Source organism: Lithobates pipiens, unplaced genomic scaffold (assembly GCF_037356315.1).
Source record: "Lithobates pipiens isolate NorthernLeopardFrog02 unplaced genomic scaffold, aLitPip1_a1.2 Scaffold_25, whole genome shotgun sequence".
Classification (NCBI taxonomy): Eukaryota; Metazoa; Chordata; class Amphibia; order Anura; family Ranidae; genus Lithobates; species Lithobates pipiens.
In genome coordinates this window covers 107,125,924-107,144,309 of record NW_027507787.1, presented here as the reverse complement: position 1 = coordinate 107,144,309, position 18,386 = coordinate 107,125,924, and the positions used below count along the sequence as shown (strand labels likewise).

The following is an 18,386-nucleotide window of genomic DNA, read 5'->3' as shown; positions in this document are numbered from 1 at the left end:
AGGGATGAGAGTGGCAAGCAAGATTGCTTACAGCCACATCACCTTGAATGCGCCCAATCACGTCTGATCTCAGATGCTAAGCAGGGTCGGGCCTGGTTAGTACCTGTATGGGACACCGCCTGGAAATACCAGGTGCTGTAAGTTTTTTTTAATATGTTGTTGGCGTCGACGACCTGTTTTTTTGTGTTTATGCTTGCTTGCTGAAGTGACAATCTTGGCATTTGTCAAGAGGGTTGAGAGTGGCCATCAAGATCGCCTACCGCCCCATCACCCTAAAAGCACACTATCTCGTTAAATCTCAGATGCTAAGCAGGGTCGGGCCTGGTTAGTACCTGGATGGGCGACCGTCTGGGAAAACCAGGTGCCGTAGGGTTTTTCTTAATATGTTGTTTGGCGTCGACGACCTGTTTTATTTTTCTGCTTGTTTGCTGAGGTGACCATCTTGGTGTTTGTCAAGAGGGTTGAGAGTGGCCAGCAAAATCGCCTACGGCCACATCACCCTGAATGTGCCCGATCTCATCTGATGTTGGATGCTAAGCAGGGTCGGGCCAGATTAGTACCTGGTTGGGAGACTGCCTGGGAATACCAGGTGCCACGGGCTTTTTTTTAATATGTTGTTGGCGTCGACGACCTGTTTTATTTTTCTGCTTGTTTGCCGAGGTTACCATCTTGGCGTTTGTCAAGAGGATTGAGAGTGGCCAGAAAGATTGTCTATGGCCTCATCACCCTGAATGCGCCCGATCTCATCTGATCTCGGATGCTAAGCCAGGTTGGGCCTGGTTAGTAGCTGGATGGGAGACCGCCTGGGAATACCAGGTGCCGTAGGCAATTTTTTATTATGTTGTTGGCGTCGACGACCTGTTTTATTTTTCTGCTTGTTTGCTGAGGTGACCATCTTGGCATTTGTCAAGAGGGTTGAGATTGGCCAGCAACATTGCCTACGGCCACATCACCCTGAATGCACCCTATCTCGTTAAATCTCGGATGCTAAGCAGGGTCGGGCCTGGTTAGTACCTGGATGCGAGACCGTCTGGGAAAACCAGGTGCCGTAGGGTTTTTCTTAATATGTTGTTTGGCGTCGTCGACCTGTTTTATTTTTCTGCTTGTTTGCAACGGCGACCATCTTAGCCTTTGTCAAGAGGGTTAAGAGTGGCAAACAAAATCGCCTACGGCAACATCACCCTGAATGTGCCCGATCTCATCTGATGTTGGATGCTAAGCAGGGTCGGGCCTGGTTAGTACCTGGATGGGAGACTGCCTGGGAATACCAGGTGCCATAGACCTTTTTTTAATATGTTGTTGGCGTCGACGACCTGTCTTATCTCAGGTGCTAAGCAGGGTCGGGCCTGGTTAGTACCTGGATGGGGGACCGCCTGGGAATACCAGGTGCCGTAGGCAATTTTTTAATATGTTGTTGGCGTCGACGACCTGTTTTATTTTTCTGCTTGTTTGCTGAGGTGACCATCTTGGCATTTGTCAAGAGGGTTAAGAGTGGCCAACACAATCATCTATGGCCACATCACCCTGAATGCACCCAATCTTGTCTGATCTTGGATGCTAAGCAGGGTCGGGCCTGGTTAGTACCTGGATGGGAGACTGCCTGGGAATACCAGGTGCCACAGGCTTTTTTTTAATATGTTGTTGGCGTCAACGACCTGTTTTATTTTTCTGCTTGTTTGCCGAGGTGACCATCTTGGCGTTTGTCAAGAGGGATGAGAGTGGCAAGCAAGATTCCTTACGGCCACATCACCTTGAATGCGACCAATCTTGTCTGATATTGGACGCTAAGCAGGGTCGGGCCGGGTTAGTACCTGGATGGGAGAACACCTGGGAATACCAAGTGCCGTAGGCTTTTTTGTAATATGTTGTTGGCGTTGACGACCTGTTTTATTTTTCTGCTTGTTTGCCGAGGTGACCATCTTGGTGTTTGTCAAGAGGGTTAAGAGTGGCTAACAAAATCGTCTATGGCCTCATCACCCTGAATGCGCCCGATCTCATCTGATCTCGGATGCGAAGCCGGGTTGGGCCTGGTTAGTAGCTGGATGGGAGAATGCCTGGGAATACCAGGTGCCGTAGGCAATTTGTTAATATGTTGTTGGCGTCGACGACCTGTTTTATTTTTCTGCTTGTTTGCTGAGGTGACCATCTTGGCATTTGTCAAGAGGGTTGAGATTGGCAAGCAAGATTGCCTACAGCCACATCACCCTGAATGCACCCTATCTTGTTAAATTTCGGATGCTAAGCAGGGTCGGGCCTGGTTAGTACCTGGATGGGAGACCGTGTGGGAAAACCAGGTGCCGTAAGGTTTTTCTTAATATGTTGTTTGGAGTCGACGACCTGTTTTATTTTTCTGCTTGTTTGCAAAGGTGACCATCTTGGCATTTGTCAAGAGGGTTAAGAGTGGCAAACAAAATCGCCTATGGCCACATCACCCTGAATGTGCCCAATCTCATCTGATGTTGGATGCTAAGCAGGGTCAGGCCTGGTTAGTACTTGGATGGGAGACTGCCTGGGAATACCAGGTGCCATAGACCTTTTTTTAATATGTTGTTGGCGTCGACGACCTGTCTTATCTCAGATGCTAAGCAGGGTCGGGCCTGGTTAGTACCTGGATGTGGGACCGCCTGGGAATACCAGGTGCTGCACGCTTCTTTTAAAATATGTCACTGGCGTCGACGACCTGTTTTATTTTTCTGCTCGTTTGCCGAGGTTACCATCTTGGCATTTGTCAATAGGGTTGAGAGTGGCCAGCAAGATTGTCTATGGCCTCATCACCCTGACCGTCTGGGAAAACCAGGTGCCGTAGGGTATTTCTTAATATGTTGTTTGGCGTCGACGACCTGTTTTATTTTTCTGCTTGTTTGCTGAGGTGACCATCTTGGCGTTTGTCAAGAGGGTTGAGATTATCCAGCAAGATTGCCTATGGCCACATCACCCTGAATGCACCCTATCTCGTTAAATCTCGGATGCTAAGCAGGGTCGGGCCTGGCTAGTACCTGGATGCAAGACCGTCTGGGAAAACCAGGTGCCGTAGGGTTTTTCTTAATATGTTGTTTGGCGTCGACGACCTGTTTTATTTTTCTGCTTGTTTGCCGAGGTGACCATCTTGGCGTTTGTCAAGAGGGATGAGAGTGGCAAACAAGATTGCTTATGGCCACATCACCTTGAATGCACCCAATCTCATCTGATCTCAGATGCTAAGCAGGGTAGGGCCTGGTTAGTACTTAGTTGGGAGACCGCCTGGGAATACCAGGTGCCGTAGGCTTTTTTGTAATATGTTGTTGGCATTGACGACCTGTTTTATTTTTCTGCTTGTTTGCCGAGGTGACCATCTTGGCGTTTGTCAAGAGGGTTGAGAGTGGCAATCAAGATCGCCTACGGCTGCATCACCCTGAATGCGCCCGATTTTGTTTTATCTCAGATGCTAAGCAGGGTCGGGCCTGGTTAGTACCTGGATGGGAGACCGCCTGGGCATACCAGGTGCTGTAGGCTTTTTTTTAATATGTTGTTGGAGTCGACGACCTGTTTTATTTTTCTGCTTGTTTGGCACGGTGACCATCTTGGCGTTTGTCAAGAGGGTTGAAAGTGGCTAGCAAGATCACTTATGGTCAAATCACCCTGAATGCGCCCAAGCTCATCTGATTTCGGATGCTAAGCAGGGTCGGGCCTGGTTAGTACCTGGATGGGAGACCGCCGGGAAAATCCAGGTGCCGTTGGCTTTTATTTAACATGTTGTTGGCGTCGACGACCTGTTTTATTTTTCTGCTTGTTTGCCGAAGTGACCATCTTGGAATTTGTCAAGAGGGTTGAGAGTGGCCAGCAAGATTGCTTACGGCCACATCACCCTGAATTCACCTGATCTCATCTGATATTGGACGCTAAGACGGGTCGGGCCTGGATAGTACCCGGATTGGAGAACACCTGGGAATACCAAGTGCCGTAAAAAATTTTTAATATGTTGTTGGCGTCGACGACCTGTTTTATTTTTCTGCTTGTTTGCTGAGGTGACCATCTTGGCATTTGTCAAGAGGGTTGAGATTGGCCAGCAAGATTGCCTACAGCCACATCACCCTGAATGCACCCTATCTTGTTAAATTTCGGATGCTAAGCAGGGTCGGGCCTGGTAAGTACCTGGATGGGAGACCGTGTGGGAAAACCAGGTGCCGTAAGGTTTTTCTTAATATGTTGTTTGGCGTCGAAGACCTGTTTTATTTTTCTGCTTGTTTGCAAAGGTGACCATCTTGGCGTTTGTCAAGAGGGTTAAGAGTGGCAAACAAAATTGCCTATGGCCACATCACCCTGAATGTGCCCAATCTCATCTGATGTTGGATGCTAAGCAGGGTCGGGCCTGGTTAGTACTTGGATGGGAGACTGCCTGGGAATACCAGGTGCCATAGACCTTTTTTTAATATGTTGTTGGCGTCGACGACCTGTCTTATCTCAGATGCTAAGCAGGGTCGGGCCTGGTTAGTACCTGGATGTGGGACCGCCTGGGAATACCAGGTGCTGCACGCTTCTTTTAAAATATGTCGCTGGCGTCGACGACCTGTTTTATTTTTCTGCTCGTTTGCCGAGGTTACCATCTTGGCATTTGTCAATAGGGTTGAGAGTGGCTAGCAAGATTGTCTATGGCCTCATCACCCTGACCATCTGGGAAAACCAGGTGCCGTAGGGTATTTCTTAATATGTTGTTTGGCGTCGACGACCTGTTTTATTTTTCTGCTTGTTTGCTGAGGTGACCATCTTGGCGTTTGTCAAGAGGGTTGAGATTATCCAGCAAGATTGCCTAAGGCCACATCACCCTGAATGCACCCTATCTCGTTAAATCTCGGATGCTAAGCAGGGTCGGGCCTGGCTAGTACCTGGATGCAAGACCGTCTGGGAAAACCAGGTGCCGTAGGGTTTTTCGTAATATGTTGTTTGGCGTCGACGACCTGTTTTATTTTTCTGCTTGTTTGCCGAGGTGACCATCTTGGCGTTTGTCAAGAGGGATGAGAGTGGCAAACAAGATTGCTTATGGCCACATCACCTTGAATGCACCCAATCTCGCCTGATCTCAGATGCTAAGCAGGGTAGGGCCTGGTTAGTACTTAGTTGGGAGACCGCCTGGGAATACCAGGTGCCGTAGGCTTTTTTGTAATATGTTGTTGGCATTGACGACCTGTTTTATTTTTCTGCTTGTTTGCCGAGGTGACCATCTTGGCGTTTGTCAAGAGGGTTGAGAGTGGCAATCAAGATCGCCTACGGCTGCATCACCCTGAATGCGCCCGATTTTGTTTTATCTCAGATGCTAAGCAGGGTCGGGCCTGGTTAGTACCTGGATGGGAGACCGCCTGGGCATACCAGGTGCTGTAGGCTTTTTTTTAATATGTTGTTGGAGTCGACGACCTGTTTTATTTTTCTGCTTGTTTGGCACGGTGACCATCTTGGCGTTTGTCAAGAGGGTTGAAAGTGGCTAGCAAGATCACTTATGAGCAAATCACCCTGAATGCGCCCAATCTCATCTGATTTCGGATGCTAAGCAGGGTCGGGCCTGGTTAGTACCTGGATGGGAGACCGCCGGGAAAATCCAGGTGCCGTTGGCTTTTATTTAACATGTTGTTGGCGTCGACGACCTGTTTTATTTTTCTGCTTGTTTGCCGAAGTGACCATCTTGGAATTTGTCAAGAGGGTTGAGAGTGGCCAGCAAGATTGCTTACGGCCACATCACCCTGAATTCACCTGATCTCATCTGATATTGGACGCTAAGACGGGTCGGGCCTGGATAGTACCTGGATTGGAGAACACCTGGGAATACCAAGTGCCGTAAAAAAATTTTAATATGTTGTTGGCGTCGACGACCTGTTTTATTTTTCTGCTTGTTTGCTGAGGTGACCATCTTGGCATTTGTCAAGAGGGTTGAGAATGGCCAGCAAGATTGCCTACGGCCACATCACCCTGAATGCACCCTATCTTGTTAAATCTCGGATTCTAAGCAGGGTCGGGCCTGGTTAGTACCTGGATGCGAGACCGTCTGGGAAAACCAGGTGCCGTAGGGTTTTTCTTAATATGTTGTTTGGCGTCGACGACCTGTTTTATTTTTCTGCTTGTTTGCCAAGGTGACCATCTTGGCGTTTGTCAAGAGGGTTGAGAGTGGCCAGCAAAATTGCCTACGGCCACATCACCCTGAATGTGCCCGATCTTATCTGATGTTGGATGCTAAGCAGGGTCGGGCCTTGTTAGTACCTGGATGGGAGACCGTCTGGGAAAACCAGTTGCCATAGGGTTTTTCTTAATATGTTGTTTGGCGTCGACGACCTGTTTTATTTTTCTGCTTGTTTGCAAAGGTGACCATCTTGGCGTTTGTCAAGAGGGTTAAGAGTGGCAAATAAAATTGCCTACGGCCACATCACCCTGAATGTGCCCGATCTCATCTGATGTTGGATGCTAAGCAGGGTCGGGCCTGGTTAGTACCTGGATGGGAGACTGCCTGGGAATACCAGGTGCCATAGACCTTTTTTTAATATGTTGTTGGTGTCGACGACCTGTCTTATCTCAGATGCTAAGCAGGGTCGGGCCTGGTTAGTACCTGGATGGGGGACCGCCTGGGAATACCAGGTGCTGCACGCTTCTTTAAAAATATGTTGTTGGTGTCGACGACCTGTTTTATTTTTCTGCTCGTTTGCCGAGGTTACCATCTTGGCATTTGTCAATAGGGTTGAGAGTGACCAGCAAGATTGTCTATGGCCTCATCACCCTGAATGCGCCCGATCTCATCTGATCTCAGATGCTAAGCCGGGTCGGGCCTGGTTAGTAGCTGGTTGGGAGAACTCTTGGTAATACCAGGTGCCGTAGGCAATTTTTTAATATGTTGTTGGCGTCGACGACCTGTTTTATTTTTCTGCTTGTTTGCTGAGGTGACCATCTTGGCGTTTGTCAAGAGGGTTGAGATTGGCCAACAAGATTGCCTACGGCCAGATCACCCTGAATGCACCCTATCTCGTTAAATCTCGGATACTAAGCAGGGTCGGGCCTGGTTAGTACCTGGATGCGAGACCGTCTGGGAAAACCAGGTGCCGTAGGGTTTTTATTAATATGTTGTTTGGCGTCGACGACCTGTTTTATTTTTCTGCTTGTTTGCCAAGGTGACCATCTTGGCGTTTGTCAAGAGGGTTGAGAGTGGCCCGCAAAATCCCCTACAGCCACATCACCCTGAATGTGCCCGATCTCATCTGATGTTGGATGCTAAGCAGGGTCGGGCATGGTTAGTACCTGGATGGGAGACTGCCTGGGAATACCAGGTGCCATAGGCTTTTTTTTAATATGTTGTTGGCGTCGACGACCTGTCTTATCTCAGATGCTAAGCAGGGTCGGGCCTGGTTAGTACCTGGATGGGGGACCGCCTGGGAATACCAGGTGCTGCACGCTTCTTTAAAAATATGTTGTTGGTGTCGACGACCTGTTTTATTTTTCTGCTCGTTTGCCGAGGTTACCATCTTGGCATTTGTCAATAGGGTTGAGAGTGGCCAGCAAGATTGTCTATGGCCTCATCACCCTGAATGCGCCCGATCTCATCTGATCTCAGATGCTAAGCCGGGTCGGGCCTGGTTAGTAGCTGGTTGGGAGAACTCTTGGGAATACCAGGTGCCGTAGGCAATTTTTTAATATGTTGTTGGCGTCGACGACCTGTTTTATTTTTCTGCTTGTTTGCTGAGGTGACCATCTTGGCGTTTGTCAAGAGGGTTGAGATTGGCCAGCAAGATTGCCTACGGCCAGATCACCCTGAATGCACCCTATCTCGTTAAATCTCGGATGCTAAGCAGGGTCGGGCCTGGTTAGTACCTGGATGCGAGACCGTCTGGGAAAACCAGGTGCCGTAGGGTTTTTATTAATATGTTGTTTGGCGTCGACGACCTGTTTTATTTTTCTGCTTGTTTGCCAAGGTGACCATCTTGGCGTTTGTCAAGAGGGTTGAGAGTGGCCAGCAAAATCCCCTACAGCCACATCACCCTGAATGTGCCCGATCTCATCTGATGTTGGATGCTAAGCAGGGTCGGGCATGGTTAGTACCTGGATGGGAGACTGCCTGGGAATACCAGGTGCCATAGGCTTTTTTTTAATATGTTGTTGGCGTCAACGACCTGTTTTATTTTTCTGCTTGTTTGCCGAGGTGACCATCTTGGCGTTTGTCAAGAGGGATGAGAGTGGCAAGCAAGATTGCTTACGGCCACATCACCTTGAATGCGCCCAATCTCGTGTGATCTCGGATGCTAAGCAGGGTAGGGCCTGGGAATACCAGGTGCCGTATGCTTTTTTGTAATATGTTGTTGGCGTTGACGACCTGTTTTATTTTTCTGCTTGTTTGCCGAGGTGACCATCTTGGCGTTTGTCAAGAGGGTTGAGAGTGGCAATCAAGATCGCCTACGGCTGCATCACCCTGAATGCACCCCATTTTGTTTTATCTCAGATGCTAAGCAGGGGCGGGCCTGGTTAGTACCTGGATGGGAGACCGCCTGGGAATACCAGGTGCTGTAGGCTTTTTTTTAATATGTTGTTGGAGTCGACGACCTGTTTTATTTTTCTGCTTGTTTGCTGAGGTGACCATCTTGGCATTTGTTAAGAGGGTTGAGAGTGGACAGCTAGATCACCTACGGCCACATCACCCTGAATGCCCCTGATCTAGTCTGAATTTGGATGCTAAGCAGGGTCGGGCCTGGTTAGTAGCTGGATAGGAGACCGCCTGGGAATTCCAGGTGCCGTAGGCAATTTTTTAATATGTTGTTGGCGTCGACGACCTGTTTTATTTTTCTGCTTGTTTGCTGAGGTGACCTTCTTGGCATTTGTCAAGAGGGTTAAGAGTGGCCAGCAAAATTGTCTATGGCCAAATCACCCTGAATGCGCCCAATCTTGTCTGATTTCCGATGCTTAGCAAGGTCGGGCCTGGTTAGTACCTGGATGGGAGACCGCCTGGGAATACTAGGTGCCATAGGCTTTTTTTTAATATGTTGTTGGTGTCGACGACCTGTTATATTTTTCTGCTTGTTTGCTGAGGTGACGATCTTGGTATTGTCAAGAGGGTTGAGAGTTGCCAGCAAGATTGCCTACAGCCATATCATCCTGAATGCGCCCGAACTCATCTGATTTTGGATGCCAAGCAGGGTCGGGCCTGGTTAGTACCTGGATGGGAGACCGCCTGGGAATACCAGGTGCCATGGGCTTTTTTTAATCTGTTGTTGGCGTCCGCGACCTGTTTTATTTTTCTGCTTGTTTGCTGAGGTAACATCTTGGCATTTGTCAAGAGGGTTGAGAGTGGCCATCAAGATCGCCTACAGCCCCATCACCCTGAATGCACCCTATCTCGTTTGATCTCAGATGCCAAGCAGGGTCGGGCCTGGTTAGTACCTGGATGGGAGACCGCCTTGGAAAGCCAGGTGCAGTAGGCTTTTTTTTAATATGCTGTTGGCGTCCGAGACATGTTTTATTTTTCTGCTTGTTTGCTGAGGTGACATCTTGGTGTTTGTCAAGAGAGTTGAGAGTTGCCAGCAAGATCGCCTACAGCCATATCACCCTGAATGCGCCCGATCTCATCTGATCTTGGATGCTAAGATGGGTCGGGCTTGGTTAGTACTTGTATGGGACACCACCTGGAAATACCAGGTGCCGTAAGATTTTTTTTAATATGTTGTTGGCGTCGATGACCTGTTTTTTTTTCTGCTTGTTTGCTGAGGTGACCATCTTGGCATTTGTCAAGAGGGTTGAGAGTGGCCATCAAGATCGCCTACAGCCCCATCACCCTGAATGCACCCTATCTCGTTTGATCTCAGATGCCAAGCAGGGTCGGGCCTGGTTAGTTCCTGGATGGGAAACCGCCTAGGAAAACCAGGTGCCGTGGGGTTTATCTTTATATGTTGTTGGCGTCGACGACATGTTTTATTTTTCCACTTGTTTGCCAAGGTGACCCTCTTTGCGTTAGTCAAGAGGGTTGAGAGTGGCCAGCCAAATCGCCTACAGCCACATCACCCTGAATGCGCCTGATCTCATCTGATCTTAGATGCTAAGCAGGGTCGAGCCTGGTTAGTACCTGGATGGGAGACCGCCTGGGAATACCAGTTGCCATAGGTTATTTTTTAATATGTTGTTGGCGTCGACAACCTTTTTTATTTTTCTGCTTGTTTGCCAAGGTGACTATCTTGGCGTTTGTCAAGAGGGTTGAGAGTGGCCAGCTAGATCACCTACGGCCACATCACCCTGAATGCGCCTGATCTGGTATGAATTCAGATGCTAAGCCTGGTTAGTACATGGATGGGAGACCGCCTGGAAATACCAGCTCTCATAGGCTTTTTTTAATATGTTGTTGACGTCGACGACCTGTTTTATTTTTCTGCTTGTTTGCCAAGGTGACCATCTTGGCGTTTGTCAAGAGGGTTGAGAGTGGCCAGCAAGATGTTCTATGGCCTCATCACCCTGAATGCGCCCGATCTTATCTGATCTTGGATGCTAAGCAGGCTCGGGCCTGGTTAGTAGCTGGAGGGGAGACCGCCTGGGAATACCAGGTGCAGTAGGCAATTGTTTAATAGTTTGTTGGCGTCGACGACCTGTTTTATTTTTCTGCTTGTCTGTTGAGGTGACCATCTTAGCATTTGTTAAGAGGGTTGAGAGTGGCCTTTAAGATCGCCTACGGCCACATCACCCTGAATGCACCCTATCTCGTTTGATCTTGAATGCTAAGCAGGGTCGGGCCAGGTTAGTACCTGGATGGGAGACCGCCTTGGAATGGCAGGTGCCGTAAGCTTTTTTTTAATATGCTGTTGGCGTCGGCGACCTGTTTTATTTTTCTGCTTGTTTGCTGAGGTGACCATCTTGGTATTGTCAAGAGGGTTGAGAGTTGCCAGCAAGATTGCCTACAGCCATATCATCCTGAATGCGCCCGATCTCATCTGATCTTGGATGCTAAGCAGGGTCGGGCCTGGTTTGTACCTGTATGGGACACCGCCTGGAAATACCAGGAGCCGTAAGTTTTTTTAAAATATGTTGTTGGCGTCCACGACCTGTTTTTTTTTCTGCTTGTTTGCTGAGGTGACCATCTTGGCATTTGTCAAGAGGGTTGAGAGTGGCCATCAAGATCGCCTACCGCCCCATCACCCTAAAAGCACACTATCTCGTTAAATCTCGGATGCTAAGCAGGGTCAGGCCTGGTTAGTACCTGGATGGGAGACCGTCTGGGAAAACCAGGTGCCGTAGGGTTTTTCTTAATATGTTGTTTGGCGTCGACGACCTGTTTTATTTTTCTGCTTGTTTGCTGAGGTGACCATCTTGGTGTTTGTCAAGAGGGTTGAGAGTGGCCAGCAAAATCGCTTACGGCCACATCACCCTGAATGTGCCCGATCTCATCTGATGTTGGATGCTAAGCATGGTCGGGCCAGATTAGTACCTGGTTGGGAGACTGCCTGGGAATACCAGGTGCCACAGGCTTTTTTTTTAATATGTTGTTGGCGTCGACGACCTGTTTTATTTTTCTGCTTGTTTGCCGAGGTTACCATCTTGGCGTTTGAGAGAGGGTTGAGAGTGGCCAGCAAGATTGTCTATGGCCTCATCACCCTGAAAGCGCCCGATCTCATCTGATCTCGGATGCTAAGCCAGGTTGGGCCTGGTTAGTAGCTGGATGGGAGACCGCCTGGGAATACCAGGTGCCGTAGGCAATTTTTTAATATGTTGTTGGCGTCGACGACCTGTTTTATTTTTCTGCTTGTTTGCCAAGGTGACCATCTTGGCATTTGTCAAGAGGGTTGAGATTGGCCAGCAACATTGCCTACGGCCACATCACCCTGAATGTGCCCTATCTCATCTGATGTTGGATGCTAAGCAGGGTCAGGCCTGGTTAGTACCTGCATGGGAGACTGCCTGTGAATACCAGGTGCCACAGGCTTTTTTTTAATATGTTGTTGGCGTCAACGACCTGTTTTATTTTTCTGCTTGTTTGCCGAGGTGACCATCTTGGCGTTTGTCAAGAGGGATGAGAGTGGCAAGCAAGATTGCTTACAGCCACATCACCTTGAATGCGCCCAATCACGTCTGATCTCAGATGCTAAGCAGGGTCGGGCCTGGTTAGTACCTGGATGGGAGACCGCCTGGGGATACCAGGTGCTGCAGGCTTCTTTTTAATATGTTGTTGGCGTCGACGACCTGTTTTATTTTTCTGCTCGTTTGCCGAGGTGACCATCTTGGCGTTTGTCAAGAGGGTTGAGAGTGGCCAGCAAGATTGTCTATGGCCTCATCACCCTGAATGCGCCCAATCCCATCTGATCTCGGATGCTAAGCCGGATCGGGCCTGGTTAGAAGCTGGATGGGAGAACGCCTGGAAATTCAGGGGCCGTAGGCAATTTTTTAATATGTTGTTGGCGTCGACGACCTGTTTTATTTTTCTGCTTGTTTGCTGAGGTGACCATCTTGGCATTTGTCAAGAGGGTTGAGATTGGCCAGCAAGATTGCCTACGGCCACATCCCCCTGAATGCACCCTATCTCGTTAAATCTCGGATGCTAAGCAGGGTCGGGCCTGGTTAGTACCTGGATGCGAGACCGTCTGGGAAAACCAGGTGCCGTAGGGTTTTTCTTAATATGTTGTTTGGCGTCGACGACCTGTTTTATTTTTCTGCTTGTTTGCAAAGGTGACCATCTTGGCGTTTGTCAAGAGGGTTAAGAGTGGCAAACAAAATCGCCTACGGCCACATCACCCTGAATGTGCCCGATCTCATCTGATGTTGGATGCTAAGCAGGGTCGGGCCTGGTTAGTACCTGGATGGGAGACTGCCTGGGAATACCAGGTGCCATAGACCTTTTTTTAATATGTTGTTGACATCGACGACCTGTCTTATCTCAGATGCTAAGCAGGGTCGAGCCTGGTTAGTACCTGGATGGGGGACCGCCTGGGAATACCAGGTGCCATAGGCAATTTTTTAATATGTTGTTGGCGTCGACGACCTGTTTTATTTTTCTGCTTGTTTGCTGAGGTGACCATCTTGGCATTTGTCAAGAGGGTTAAGAGTGGCCAACAAAATCATCTATGGCCACATCACCCTGAATGCGCCCAATCTTGTCTGATCTCGGATGCTAAGCAGGGTCGGGCCTGGTTAGTACCTGGATGGGAGACTGCCTGGGAATACCAGGTGCCACAGGCTTTTTTTTAATATTTTGTTGGCGTCAACGACCTGTTTTATTTTTCTGCTTGTTTGCCGAGGTGACCATCTTGGCGTTTGTCAAGAGGGATGAAAGTGGCAAGCAAGATTGCTTACGGCCACATCACCTTGAATGCGCCCAATCTCATCTGATATTGGACGCTAAGCAGGGTCGGGCCTGGTTAGTACCTGGATGGGAGAACACCTGGGAATACCAAGTGCCGTAGGCTTTTTTGTAATATGTTGTTGGCGTTGACGACCAGTTTTATTTATCTGCTTGTTTGCCGAGGTGACCATCTTGGTGTTTGTCAAGAGGGTTAAGAGTGGCTAACAAAATCGTCTATGGCCTCATCACCCTGAATGCGCCCGATCTCATCTGATCTCGGATGCGAAGCCGGGTTGGGCCTGGTTAGTAGCTGGATGGGAGAACGCCTGGGAATACCAGGTGCCGTAGACAATTTGTTAATATGTTGTTGGCGTCGACGACCTGTTTTATTTTTCTGCTCATTTGCTGAGGTGACCATCTTGGCATTTGTCAAGAGGGTTGAGAGTTGCCAGCAAGATTGTCTATGGCCTCATCACCCTGAATGCACCCAATCCCATCTGATCTCGGATGCTAAGCCGGGTCGGGCCTGGTTAGTAGCTGGATGGGAGAACGCCTGGAAATTCAGGGGCCGTAGGCAATTTTTTAATATGTTGTTGGCGTCGACGACCTGTTTTATTTTTCTGCTTGTTTGCTGAGGTGACCATCTTGGCATTTGTCAAGAGGGTTGAGATTGGCCAGCAAGATTGCCTACGGCCACATCACCCTGAATGCACCCTATCTCGTTAAATCTCGGATGCTAAGCAGGGTCGGGCCTGGTTAGTACCTGGATGCGAGACCGTCTGGGAAAACCAGGTGCCGTAGTGTTTTTCTTAATATGTTGTTTGGCGTCGACGACCTGTTTTATTTTTCAGCTTGTTTGCAAAGGTGACCATCTTGGCGTTTGTCAAGAGGGATGAGAGTGGCAAGCAAGATTGCTTACGGCCACATCACCTTGAATGCGCCCAATCTCGTGTGATCTCGGATGCTAAGCAGGGTAGGGCCTGGGAATACCAGGTGCCGTAGGCTTTTTTGTAATATGTTGTTGGCGTTGACGACCTGTTTTATTTTTTTGCTTGTTTGCCGAGGTGACCATCTTGGCGTTTGTCAAGAGGGTTGAGAGTGGCAATCAAGATCGCCTACGGCTGCATCACCCTGAATGCGCCCCATTTTGTTTTATCTCAGATGCTAAGCAGGGTCGGGCCTGGTTAGTACCTGGATGGGAGACCGCCTGGGAATACCAGGTGCTGTTGGCTTTTTTTTAATATGTTGTTGGAGTCGACGACCTGTTTTATTTTTCTGCTTGTTTGGCACGGTGACCATCTTGGCGTTTGTCAAGATGGTTGACATTGGCTAGCAAGATCACTCATGATCACATCACCCTGAATGCGCCTAATCTCATCTGATTTTGGATGCTAAGCAGGGTCGGGCCTGGTTAGTACCTGGATGGGAGACCGCCTGAAAAAACCGGGTACCGTTGGCTTTTATTTAATATGTTGTTGGCGTCGACGACCTGTTTTATTTTTCTGCTTGTTTGCCGAAGTGACCATCTTGGCATTTGTCAAGAGGGTTAAGAGTGGCTAACAAAATCGTCTATGGCCACATCACGCTGAATGCGCCCAATCTCATCTGATCATGGATGCTAAGCAGGGTCGGGCCTGGTTAGTACCTGGATGGGAGACCGCCTGGGAATACCAGGTGCATAGACCTTTTTTTAATATGTTGGCGTCGAGAGTGGCCAGCAAGATTGCCTATGGCAGGCATGTCCAAAGTCCGGCCCGCGGTCCGGTTTTGAACGGCCCGCCTGCTCTTTCTCAATTTATTGTGCCATGGGAGCAGGGCTGTCAGATCAGCCGATCCCCGGCACGGTGAGAAGCTCCGTGAGCTTCAAAAGTGAAAGTAAAGTGCAGAGGATTGTGCTGTGCTCTCTGCTTCCCCCTACAGTGCAGTACCCGGCTGAATGAGGAAGCTGCAAAGGTACTGTACTACAAGCTAGATTCGTGTTAAAAAGTCCTTTATTCATGTGTGTGTGTGTATGTATGTGTATGCATGTGTCTGTATTTGTGTGCATGTATGTCTGTATGTGTGTGTGTATGTGCACATGTGTCTGTGTGTGTGTGTGCACATGTGTCTGTATGTGTGTGAGTGCACATGTGTCTGTGTGAGTGCACATGTGTCTGTGTGAGTGCGCATGTGTCTGTGTGTGTGCACATGTGTCTGTATGTGTGTGTGTGTGCACATGTGTCTGTGTGCGCACATGTGTCTGTGTGTGTGCACATGTGTCTGTATGTGTGTGTGCACATGTGTCTGTATGTGTGTGTGCACATGTGTGTGTGTGTGTGTGTGTGTGTGTGCACATGACTGTATGTGTGTGTGTGTGCACATGTGTCTGTATGTGTGTGTGTGCGCACATGTGTCTGTATGTGTGTGCGCACATGTGTCTGTATGTGTGTGCGCACATGTGTCTGTATGTGTGTGTGTGCGCACATGTGTCTGTATGTGTGTGTGTGCACATGTGTCTGTATGTGTGTGTGCACATGTGTCTGTATGTGTGTGTGCACATGTGTCTGTATGTGTGTGTGCACATGTGTCTGTATGTGTGTGTGTGTGTGTGTGTGTGTGTGTGTGTGTGTGTGTGTGTGTGTGCACATGTATGTGTGTGTGCCCGTGTGCGCACATGTGTCTGTGTGTGTTTTTTTATTTATTTTTTTATTGCACTGCACCAAAAGCACCCTACATTTTCCAATGTGTGGGGTACCATTAAGAATTAACGGTGCCCCCTAAAGTGCAGAGCATTCGTCTGTGTGTTGGGAATGAGTGCGACAAAGGCAAGAGAATTCTTGTTGGGCTGTGTATTAGTGCTCGGATGGACACACTTAAGCCCCGTACACACGAGAGGACTTATGTCCGACAGACTTCCGAAGGAGTTCTACCGGAGTTCCGACAGAGTTCTGACAGACTTTTCGACTGAGCGGACTTGGCCACACACAATCACACCAAACTCCGACCGACGGAACTCCGCCGGACCCGATCCCTCTGAAAAATTTGCTCGTGTGTATGCTATTCCGACGGACTAAAACCGACGCTAGGGCAGCTATTGGCTACTGGCTATGAACTTCCTTATTCGAGTCCAGTCGTACGTCATCACATTCAAATCCGTCGGTCTTGTCAAATGCCAAGATGGTCACCTCAGCAAACAAGCAGAAAAATAAAACAGGTCGTCGACGCCAACAACATATTAAAAAATTGCCTACGGCCCCTGAATGTCCAAGCGTTCTCCCATCCAGCTACTAACCAGGCCCGACCCGGCTTAGCATCCGAGATCAGATGGGATTGGGCGCATTCAGGGTGATGAGGCCATAGACAATCTTGCTGGCCACTCTCAACCCTCTTGACAAACGCCAAGATGGTCACCTCGGCAAACGAGCAGAAAAATAAAACAGGTCGTCGACGCCAACAACATATTAAAAAGAAGCCTGCAGCACCTGGTATTCCCAGGCGGTCTCCCATCCATTTACTAACCAGGCCTGACCCTGCTTGGCATCCAAGATCAGACGAGAATGGGTGCATTCAGGGTGATGTGGCCATAGGCGATCTTGCTGGCCACTCTCAATCCTCTTGACAAACGCCAAGATGGTCACCTGGGCAAACAAGCAGAAAAATAAAACATCAGGTATTAACCAGTGTAGTTCAGAGATACCCAACCTGCCTCTTACTGCTATACCACTTGTACTCCAACATCCCCATTTCTTACCCTTCTAAAATGATGAGACCACACCTTAATTTTGGAGTATAAATGGCCATAGCAGCCTATTTATTATTCACACCATATAAATAACTCCAATATCAAATATATACCAAAATATCACCTCCGTAACAACTTGTTTAACTCCAGTCTGTTGGTCTTTGATGGCACCCCCGAACTCCAACACATATTCCACCAATACACTGCGGGACCTTTTTCACACGATAGACCTCAAGCGGATAATCAGCTCGGAGACAACCCCCTTCCCGCAGTGCAACCATTACAGTATTCCAGCTAACCTTTTGCTGGAATATACCGGAGGGGCACATACTACCGATGAGCCCCCCCTTTCCATCACATATGTTTACTGCCACCGTCAAAGACCAACAAAACACCGCTACAGCCCGCAAGGATGACACCTTACCCTTAAGGGCTCCCCCACACCCCCGGGGCCCGCTGGATCCCATCTTGCAGCCCCAGAGCCCAGAAAACAATCCCCACTACCTAGAGGTGTATTCTAACACCCTCAATTACTGACCCACATTAGTTTCCACCTCTACTTGCCTGATCACCAGGCCCCCCATTCTGAGCCACAACCTCCCCACCACCTGAGTGTTAGACAACTGTACGAAGTCGTAAAATATCTGACTTAATGTCCAAGATCAGCTCCCTGATCATTCGAACCCAAAAGCATTACCCCTTGCATGCATAACCCAGATGGCCGGCGGTTTATCCCGCCATGCCTAACGTTCCATTTCCCATATCACCTTGCTCCACCTCAACCCCATACATCTAGCCAGTGAACACATGCCACCCTCTTCTAACTACCCAACTGTCTGCCAATGGATCTCGCATCTGCTCTCTTGGCCCCCCAACAAACATACAGATAACAAAGAAAATCCAGACAAGGCGTATAAGTCCTCCATCTGTACAAAAAAAACGCCAAACAAAGGCAGCACCAACTTTAAAGTAAACCAATGTACCCCTTACCACAAACAACACAGCTTGTATATACAGACTACTCCCCCACTCGTGTTTTTTTTTTTTTTTTTGTGTAATCAGTATTTATTGCAAGATAACAGAAACAGAAACATGAAATACAAGACAAGCTCAACATCACATTTAAGTGCAATACCCATCGGCCTCAGAAAAGCCGCTCTGGGGTCAGTTTAACAGCATGTAAGTTGAACAAATAGACATACATAAAGAGAGAGGTCACAGAGTCTAGAGAATGGAAGAATGTCGTGGGCATGCATATAATAGGTAGGCTGGTGAAACCTTATAGATGCAAGGGTAGAAAAAACAGCCTAGTAGGCGTTGGGACTACTCTGGTATAAAAATTATCTAAAGTGTGGACGCCATCCCGTCACTAGGGTAGAGGGGGGGGCCTAACAGCCGCCAGCTAGC

The 18,386-nt window shown here is 48.6% G+C and overlaps 54 pseudogenes; 53 read left to right on the top strand and 1 right to left on the bottom strand.

Annotated features, from left to right (window-relative positions):
• The first annotated feature begins 25 nt into the window (after positions 1 to 25).
• On the top strand, positions 26 to 144 carry LOC143931078 (5S ribosomal RNA; annotated as a pseudogene).
• A 338-nt stretch (positions 145 to 482) lies between these two features.
• Positions 483 to 601, top strand: LOC143932654 (5S ribosomal RNA; annotated as a pseudogene).
• Positions 602 to 709: 108 nt separating this feature from the next.
• On the top strand, positions 710 to 828 carry LOC143931238 (5S ribosomal RNA; annotated as a pseudogene).
• A 108-nt stretch (positions 829 to 936) lies between these two features.
• LOC143932555 (5S ribosomal RNA) lies at positions 937 to 1,055 on the top strand (annotated as a pseudogene).
• A 109-nt stretch (positions 1,056 to 1,164) lies between these two features.
• Positions 1,165 to 1,283, top strand: LOC143932377 (5S ribosomal RNA; annotated as a pseudogene).
• Positions 1,284 to 1,506: 223 nt separating this feature from the next.
• On the top strand, positions 1,507 to 1,625 carry LOC143932116 (5S ribosomal RNA; annotated as a pseudogene).
• Positions 1,626 to 1,733: 108 nt separating this feature from the next.
• Positions 1,734 to 1,852, top strand: LOC143931865 (5S ribosomal RNA; annotated as a pseudogene).
• Positions 1,853 to 1,960: 108 nt separating this feature from the next.
• LOC143932553 (5S ribosomal RNA) lies at positions 1,961 to 2,079 on the top strand (annotated as a pseudogene).
• Positions 2,080 to 2,187: 108 nt separating this feature from the next.
• Positions 2,188 to 2,306, top strand: LOC143931975 (5S ribosomal RNA; annotated as a pseudogene).
• Positions 2,307 to 2,415: 109 nt separating this feature from the next.
• LOC143932249 (5S ribosomal RNA) lies at positions 2,416 to 2,534 on the top strand (annotated as a pseudogene).
• A 384-nt stretch (positions 2,535 to 2,918) lies between these two features.
• On the top strand, positions 2,919 to 3,037 carry LOC143931435 (5S ribosomal RNA; annotated as a pseudogene).
• Positions 3,038 to 3,146: 109 nt separating this feature from the next.
• LOC143932203 (5S ribosomal RNA) lies at positions 3,147 to 3,265 on the top strand (annotated as a pseudogene).
• A 108-nt stretch (positions 3,266 to 3,373) lies between these two features.
• Positions 3,374 to 3,492, top strand: LOC143931172 (5S ribosomal RNA; annotated as a pseudogene).
• Positions 3,493 to 3,600: 108 nt separating this feature from the next.
• Positions 3,601 to 3,719, top strand: LOC143931672 (5S ribosomal RNA; annotated as a pseudogene).
• A 334-nt stretch (positions 3,720 to 4,053) lies between these two features.
• Positions 4,054 to 4,172, top strand: LOC143932107 (5S ribosomal RNA; annotated as a pseudogene).
• A 109-nt stretch (positions 4,173 to 4,281) lies between these two features.
• On the top strand, positions 4,282 to 4,400 carry LOC143931202 (5S ribosomal RNA; annotated as a pseudogene).
• Positions 4,401 to 4,784: 384 nt separating this feature from the next.
• On the top strand, positions 4,785 to 4,903 carry LOC143931921 (5S ribosomal RNA; annotated as a pseudogene).
• A 109-nt stretch (positions 4,904 to 5,012) lies between these two features.
• LOC143932193 (5S ribosomal RNA) lies at positions 5,013 to 5,131 on the top strand (annotated as a pseudogene).
• A 108-nt stretch (positions 5,132 to 5,239) lies between these two features.
• Positions 5,240 to 5,358, top strand: LOC143931171 (5S ribosomal RNA; annotated as a pseudogene).
• Positions 5,359 to 5,466: 108 nt separating this feature from the next.
• Positions 5,467 to 5,585, top strand: LOC143931916 (5S ribosomal RNA; annotated as a pseudogene).
• A 334-nt stretch (positions 5,586 to 5,919) lies between these two features.
• LOC143931899 (5S ribosomal RNA) lies at positions 5,920 to 6,038 on the top strand (annotated as a pseudogene).
• Positions 6,039 to 6,147: 109 nt separating this feature from the next.
• LOC143932144 (5S ribosomal RNA) lies at positions 6,148 to 6,266 on the top strand (annotated as a pseudogene).
• Positions 6,267 to 6,375: 109 nt separating this feature from the next.
• On the top strand, positions 6,376 to 6,494 carry LOC143932238 (5S ribosomal RNA; annotated as a pseudogene).
• Positions 6,495 to 6,718: 224 nt separating this feature from the next.
• On the top strand, positions 6,719 to 6,837 carry LOC143931128 (5S ribosomal RNA; annotated as a pseudogene).
• Positions 6,838 to 6,945: 108 nt separating this feature from the next.
• LOC143931369 (5S ribosomal RNA) lies at positions 6,946 to 7,064 on the top strand (annotated as a pseudogene).
• A 109-nt stretch (positions 7,065 to 7,173) lies between these two features.
• Positions 7,174 to 7,292, top strand: LOC143931676 (5S ribosomal RNA; annotated as a pseudogene).
• Positions 7,293 to 7,516: 224 nt separating this feature from the next.
• Positions 7,517 to 7,635, top strand: LOC143931034 (5S ribosomal RNA; annotated as a pseudogene).
• Positions 7,636 to 7,743: 108 nt separating this feature from the next.
• LOC143932578 (5S ribosomal RNA) lies at positions 7,744 to 7,862 on the top strand (annotated as a pseudogene).
• Positions 7,863 to 7,971: 109 nt separating this feature from the next.
• LOC143931674 (5S ribosomal RNA) lies at positions 7,972 to 8,090 on the top strand (annotated as a pseudogene).
• Positions 8,091 to 8,398: 308 nt separating this feature from the next.
• On the top strand, positions 8,399 to 8,517 carry LOC143931654 (5S ribosomal RNA; annotated as a pseudogene).
• A 108-nt stretch (positions 8,518 to 8,625) lies between these two features.
• LOC143931134 (5S ribosomal RNA) lies at positions 8,626 to 8,744 on the top strand (annotated as a pseudogene).
• A 108-nt stretch (positions 8,745 to 8,852) lies between these two features.
• LOC143932040 (5S ribosomal RNA) lies at positions 8,853 to 8,971 on the top strand (annotated as a pseudogene).
• A 107-nt stretch (positions 8,972 to 9,078) lies between these two features.
• On the top strand, positions 9,079 to 9,197 carry LOC143932345 (5S ribosomal RNA; annotated as a pseudogene).
• A 106-nt stretch (positions 9,198 to 9,303) lies between these two features.
• On the top strand, positions 9,304 to 9,422 carry LOC143931199 (5S ribosomal RNA; annotated as a pseudogene).
• A 107-nt stretch (positions 9,423 to 9,529) lies between these two features.
• Positions 9,530 to 9,648, top strand: LOC143931595 (5S ribosomal RNA; annotated as a pseudogene).
• Positions 9,649 to 9,982: 334 nt separating this feature from the next.
• Positions 9,983 to 10,101, top strand: LOC143931628 (5S ribosomal RNA; annotated as a pseudogene).
• A 324-nt stretch (positions 10,102 to 10,425) lies between these two features.
• On the top strand, positions 10,426 to 10,544 carry LOC143931925 (5S ribosomal RNA; annotated as a pseudogene).
• A 108-nt stretch (positions 10,545 to 10,652) lies between these two features.
• Positions 10,653 to 10,771, top strand: LOC143932234 (5S ribosomal RNA; annotated as a pseudogene).
• A 107-nt stretch (positions 10,772 to 10,878) lies between these two features.
• Positions 10,879 to 10,997, top strand: LOC143931225 (5S ribosomal RNA; annotated as a pseudogene).
• Positions 10,998 to 11,332: 335 nt separating this feature from the next.
• On the top strand, positions 11,333 to 11,451 carry LOC143931431 (5S ribosomal RNA; annotated as a pseudogene).
• Positions 11,452 to 11,559: 108 nt separating this feature from the next.
• On the top strand, positions 11,560 to 11,678 carry LOC143932604 (5S ribosomal RNA; annotated as a pseudogene).
• A 108-nt stretch (positions 11,679 to 11,786) lies between these two features.
• On the top strand, positions 11,787 to 11,905 carry LOC143932081 (5S ribosomal RNA; annotated as a pseudogene).
• Positions 11,906 to 12,013: 108 nt separating this feature from the next.
• LOC143932617 (5S ribosomal RNA) lies at positions 12,014 to 12,132 on the top strand (annotated as a pseudogene).
• A 334-nt stretch (positions 12,133 to 12,466) lies between these two features.
• LOC143932662 (5S ribosomal RNA) lies at positions 12,467 to 12,585 on the top strand (annotated as a pseudogene).
• A 109-nt stretch (positions 12,586 to 12,694) lies between these two features.
• LOC143932236 (5S ribosomal RNA) lies at positions 12,695 to 12,813 on the top strand (annotated as a pseudogene).
• Positions 12,814 to 13,036: 223 nt separating this feature from the next.
• On the top strand, positions 13,037 to 13,155 carry LOC143932431 (5S ribosomal RNA; annotated as a pseudogene).
• Positions 13,156 to 13,263: 108 nt separating this feature from the next.
• On the top strand, positions 13,264 to 13,382 carry LOC143932198 (5S ribosomal RNA; annotated as a pseudogene).
• Positions 13,383 to 13,490: 108 nt separating this feature from the next.
• Positions 13,491 to 13,609, top strand: LOC143932202 (5S ribosomal RNA; annotated as a pseudogene).
• A 108-nt stretch (positions 13,610 to 13,717) lies between these two features.
• LOC143931462 (5S ribosomal RNA) lies at positions 13,718 to 13,835 on the top strand (annotated as a pseudogene).
• Positions 13,836 to 13,943: 108 nt separating this feature from the next.
• LOC143931081 (5S ribosomal RNA) lies at positions 13,944 to 14,062 on the top strand (annotated as a pseudogene).
• A 309-nt stretch (positions 14,063 to 14,371) lies between these two features.
• LOC143931883 (5S ribosomal RNA) lies at positions 14,372 to 14,490 on the top strand (annotated as a pseudogene).
• Positions 14,491 to 14,598: 108 nt separating this feature from the next.
• Positions 14,599 to 14,717, top strand: LOC143931693 (5S ribosomal RNA; annotated as a pseudogene).
• Positions 14,718 to 14,825: 108 nt separating this feature from the next.
• LOC143932315 (5S ribosomal RNA) lies at positions 14,826 to 14,943 on the top strand (annotated as a pseudogene).
• A 1,764-nt stretch (positions 14,944 to 16,707) lies between these two features.
• Positions 16,708 to 16,826, bottom strand: LOC143931213 (5S ribosomal RNA; annotated as a pseudogene).
• Between the last annotated feature and the right edge of the window lie 1,560 nt (positions 16,827 to 18,386).